The following is a 6,000-nucleotide window of genomic DNA, read 5'->3' on the forward strand; positions in this document are numbered from 1 at the left end:
AAGAAAAGAATTAATTATGATTTATTGATACAAGTTAAGGGAATAGACTATCCCTCATTGAGCAACAAAATTAAGGCAAAGTGGAAGTAAAGCAAACGATTGATTCTGCTCATGAAAATTAGTATGACTAAAGTAAACATCTTGAGCTTTAAAACAAGGGATAGATCACCCAAAATGGATATGTGTGCTAAGAGTTATGCCTGATCAAATTTAGGGCAAAGAAACTAGAACGTACAATTTTGACCAAAAAAATAGTAAATTTCAACAAATAAAATGTGTAAATTGGCAAGGATTACGTCTTGTTTTATACTTTTTCCTATAGAAAATTGAAAGATCTTCAAATAAAATTTTGAACTACCTCAATACGATTTTTCTATAGTTAGTTTTGAAATTTCAAAGTTGGACTAAAAATTTGAAATTTAATTAGTGAACAGTAACCTAAGAACCAATTGCAAATTCTTAATGTACGAGCTTGTTTTGTGAATCGCTTGAACCGTAATACTTCCAAATATGTACTCTGAAGGGTTAAAGGAAGGATGTTTCATACTATCAGTTACTAAGTTAAATAGAGGATATCTACTCTGAAGAGGATTCTAATGATATCATACAGCTTGAGGAGGGTGACACCCAAAGTGTTATAAGGCCTAGACCTAACCCAGACGAAGTAGGTCCCAACATGATCAGGGTAGTACTAATTAGAGTAGTAAAGCCTACACAGATTACAGCTAAAGACCTGCCAGTTAAGAAGAGGCCCTTACTGGTAAAGAAAGAATTTGGAGAGTATAGTAGCATCTTCCGAGAGTTTGTCGAGTCTGGGAGACATATCGATCAAACCCAGAATCAGTATGCTACCATCTATCTGGATTACTTCTTCTACCTAAGACTACTACACAATGAAGTATTAGAAGAGGATCCAGATATAGATGATACCCTTTGGTGCAAGGTATTGATGGATACCCTACCGACTACCTGGGTTTGGCAAGAAGAGCTTTGGAAGATTTGCAACTGCTCTATGTCCTGCACTTTTGACTAGTTGCTTGATGATCTAGATATCTTTGTTTATACTTTATTTCCCTTTTCTACTTCTCTAATGTGACTATGGATGACTGTATGATATGAATGTGACGGGCTGTGTTAGTACTTGAACAATATTTTGCTGATTGTGCCACATGTATATATGCAAATAGAAAGTTAATATAAAGTATCTTTTATGTAAAGTGATAATTTTGTTCCTCTTGTAGTTAAGAAGAAGCAACAAAATGGTAAGAACAAGACAAGGATCTAGAATAAGAGGAGAATCATCAAGACCCCCTGTTAACCAATAGAAAGGATTATAGAGTATTAGAGGAATATCAGAGGACCATGGCTGAGATACAAGCAACTCAAACTAGATAAGAACAAGAAAGAGATGCCGCTATAGCTATAACAGTAGCGGTAGTACTGGCACAATTATAGCAATCCAAGAAAGGTACAATCGGGATAGTACTACCACAGGAAACAACTCCTGCAAGACCACAACCTGTTACGGAACCTGATACACTACAGCAGTGGATTGTTAGATTTAGGAAACATCGCCCTCCAACTTTTGAGGGAATATTTGACATACAGGTGGTTGAGGATTGGATAACTTGGTTGGAGAAAATTTTCAACATTCTAGAGTGCCTATCTAGAAGGAAGGCATAGATGGCAATGTACAAACTTGAAGAAAAAGCAAACCAATGGTGGAGGAACATAGAGTTGGTTCTTCAACTAAATGCAAGCCCTATCACTTGGGAAGTCTTTAAAGAATAATTTTTCTTGAATTATTTTCCTTACTCCATCAGGGATGAGAAAGAGGCAGAGTTTCTCACTACTAAACAGGTAGTTAATGAGCCGTTTGACAACTACTTAGCTAGGTACATTAAAGTATCTAGGTATTCCACCTATCCCTAGCACATAAATGATAAACGCTGGTTCACAAAAAAGATGATCAGAGGGCTAAAGCCCGAGTTAAGAGAAAAGGTGGCTCCACAACAACTTGAGGTTTTCAATAAGGCAGTAGAGGTCTACCGTGTAACATCCTTATTTTTATATTTAGAATTTAATTAAATTTATAAATAAATATATTTTAGTATTAAGTTAATAAAAATTCAGATATAGGCAAGTTGTTGTTGTTGTTGTTGATGTTGTTATTAATCATGTTATTGCGTACGCGTGCGTGCGTGCGTGTGTGTGTGAATGTGTATGTGTGGGTGATATTCTAGAAAAGTATAGCATGGTATAGAAGTCTCACATTGACTAATCACTAGAGTGAAGGAGCTTGAAGAGCCTATATATAGGAGGTAGTGGGTAGAGATTGGAGTGAATAAACAGTTTTCATACATATCTGAGGTAGTTTCAGAAAAGTGCTAGTTTTGAGTTTATTAACCATTGGATCGGACTAAAATTTGGTTAGTCCATTTAGGATATCCAAATTGTTAATTTCAATGGTCGAATCATTATTTTCATCTCTGAGTTACAAGTTATTAGGTACATTTTCAACTTACTTTTTAGATTTAGTAGATAGGTCCTGAATAGTAAATTAGTTTTTTTTTTTTTAAGTTCATTCACTGTTAGATTGAGCTATAATTTGGAAGATAGCATCATGATAGATAGGAAATTAAATTCAATGATCAGATTAAGGGTTTAACTTCTATAGTGAGAATAACCTGGCTCTTATTAAATCTATTTATCTAAGTCCTTCAAAGATAAAACATAAGTTATTAATTATGGTTTGTCTATTTTTGTTATGAATTTGATGATTCTAATAATATAATCTAACAATTAAAGGATATTTAAGTAGGGAAGATTTAAGAATCGAGTCTAAATCATATATATATTTGTTCTCATTCCAAACCTTAGAAAAAGGTCTTTTAGGCTAGAATTCTAAGTAAAAAAATTCAAGCTTTTAGAGAAGGAGTTAGAGACTAGAATTTTGTGAGTAGCCTACTCTAATACTATCAAGATAACAATTTAATTTTGTTTGTAGATATAAACTCTATTGTGGCATTTTTTAGGTTGAACTTTGGTTGTTTTGACTGTTCGCTAGGAGACCAGGTAACTAAATTTCTATCTGTTGTATGCTTTAGTATGAAGTTGGTAAGAGGTTTTATAACCAATTTTATATAAGTTTATTATGTTTTGTATGAACTGTCTTGTGGAGTTATTTTGAAAAGGATTGAAATTGTTTGTATTACTAGAAATTAATGATTATGACTATGAGATGTTATTCTGGAATTCAATTGATTATGCATATAAATATATCATTTTGAATCCTATGCATCTAGTTTAGGTAGAGGAAGGAGATAATTAGAGTTACTGATATTCATATACTTGCCATGTGGTATTGGCCTCCATACGAAGCTCTATGGTTGGCCATTATTATTGTTCCACTAGTTCTTCGAGGGACTGCGACACCCCATTAGTTCTTCAAAAGGGGACCCATAGTCCTCCGAGTCAAATGGAAAGAGCTTAGCCCATAGGTCCAATTGGTAGAAATAAGGATGGATTTGGGTTCAGGAATTGCATATGACATGGGATATTCATTGATGTTTATATCTTTTAAATAAATGAAAAGTATGTTATCTCTTTTGAAATGTATCAACTGCACAAGATTGGTGGAAATATTTGTCTTATATGATTATTGTGAGTTTAAATGTTAAATAAATATCTATAAACTATTATTAACTCTGTGTATCCCACCTGACACCTCGCTAGCCCATGCTAGGGTGTGTGATAGGTAGGGATTTAGTTACTGAGATGTCTCACTCCTGTTGTTTACCATTTTCAAGAAACAATATGTTAGCAGGAACTTCGGGGAAGACTCCTGAGGCTCAATAGCTGTAATTGACAGTGTAGAGCTTCTAGACCTTATTTTATGCAATATTTTCGTATATTGCCACACATCAAGACTGCATTCATTTGGGGATTTATTTTACCTTATTTTGTCTGGACATTGGATTGGAGTTCTGGTAATGGGCTTGAGACCCTTAGGTTGCAAGTGATTGAATTATTATGGATCCATGATGTGATAATGGCAATTTTCGCAAGTTTAGTTGTTGTTAGTATTGACTGAAATAGTCACGCTTGAACTGTTATTGTAATTGATCATTCGAGGGTGTGTTGTTTTATAACCATGTTAGCTATGACTAATCTTTCTTAACAATGTTTACGTTTGAACGTGTTATATGATAGTGTATATTGATTACTGATACATGTTATTTCTTTTCTAACCATGGTAGCCTTAATTGAGGTCAAATGCCCTTCTATCATGGTTAGCCCCTTATTGATATGATTGTTTCTAAATGACCGTGATAGGGTCTAGTTTTAGTCCTTTCTATCATGGTTAGTTATGGTTAGTAAGTGGTGAAGTTATATTTTGGTATTCAGAGCCTGGGGCTTTTCCTTTTTGTGATTTTGAATTGCTTCCTACATACATATAGTGGCAATATATGTAATTTCATAAACTTTTCTAAAATGTCCTTATTTTTCTCGTGTTTTCTTTCATTTGGTTATATTCATAGGTTCCATCCTTAGGTAGGGAGAATGGTAAGACCATGAAGAACTGAACCCATAGTGGGGGAGGCTTCTTCTTCTCTGGAACAACCTCTTAATCAACCTAATGATCAACTACCTGAGCAACTTCAACAGTAGAATAACGAGGTTCTACTAACACAGTTACGACAAGTAGTAGCTAAAGTTGTGGAAGAAAGGCTTAAAAAGCTAGAGGAGGATATGATTAGAGAAAGGAATTCTGAGATCAAAGTATAGGGAAACCCAGTTGAGAGTAAGAGTGTAGGTAGTTAGAGAGCGAGGTGCTCTAAGTGCTAAGAGCGGGAAAGAAATTGTCCAATGAACTCTTCTAGTGGATGTTTCAATGAAAATAGTATAGAAAGATGTGAGCCATCATAATCCCCCAAGATTTAAGGGTGACATGAATCCAATTAAGGTTGAAGGTTGGATTGATAAACTAGAGACCATTTTCAAAGTTGCCCCTCGTACTACTCAGAATAAGGTGCAAGTAGCTATTGTACTGTTAGAGGGATGAGCTAAGCGCTGGTGGGAAAGTGTGAGCCTAGTCGATGACTCACAAGTTACTTGGGATGAATTCAAGAGGATGTTCTTTGATCACTATTTCCCCTGCCCTACGTCAAGACAAGGAATCAGAGTTCTTTGCCTTGTAGCAAAACAATATGCATAAAGATGACTTCATCGCCAAGTTTATAGACCTATCCAAATATGTGACATTGTTGCAAAAGGATGAGGACTCAGGTTGGATGGCTAGGCAATTACGAGAAAGAGCTAGACTAGACTTGAAGCAACAACTGACCTTAGTTCTAGTAACTGATTTTGGAGATATGTGTACCAACATTTGAGTTGTAGCTAGGCGGACTTGTGAAGCTGAGGAAGCTTGTAGAAGAGATTCTCAAGGGCGGTTTTTCTCGTACCCTGGACCAATTGGAGGGGTTAGTAAGAGAAATAATGTTGGTACAAGAAATGTAGTTCCATGTTGAAAGAATCAAAGTTTAAGCTACAAGAAATCTGTACAGAAGGGTTCAATCCAGAAGACCATAATCTCAAGATCTCAGTCTAATAGGAACCTAATCACTCATCATGAATCAGTGATGTCAACCCCTACTATCCATGGACCTTGCTTACAGTGTGGAAGGAACCATCTTAGAAAATGTTAGAAATGTTACAAGTGTCACAAGATGGGACACATTGCTCGTTATTGTCCTGAGAATCAGCATAACTGTAACATCCAAAGTTTTAGGCCTAGAAGTACCAATAATAGCCGGAATTAGATAGGCTATCAGACCCCTTTTTAGCAGAAGTCCCAAAGATGAGAAAGGAAGTCAAAGTAGTTTCAGGGACTAAACTGTAAAGTAAAAGTTTCAAGGGGCTAAAGTGTAATAAAGTTAGAGGCTCCAGTAAAATCTCGAAGGCCCAGAGAGAGAAAAGAGACTAGATATAGGTCAAAGG

This window comes from Neltuma alba, unplaced genomic scaffold (assembly GCF_004799145.2).
Source record: "Neltuma alba isolate B1F8T4 unplaced genomic scaffold, ASM479914v2 tig00010801_pilon, whole genome shotgun sequence".
Taxonomy (NCBI): domain Eukaryota; kingdom Viridiplantae; phylum Streptophyta; class Magnoliopsida; order Fabales; family Fabaceae; genus Neltuma; species Neltuma alba.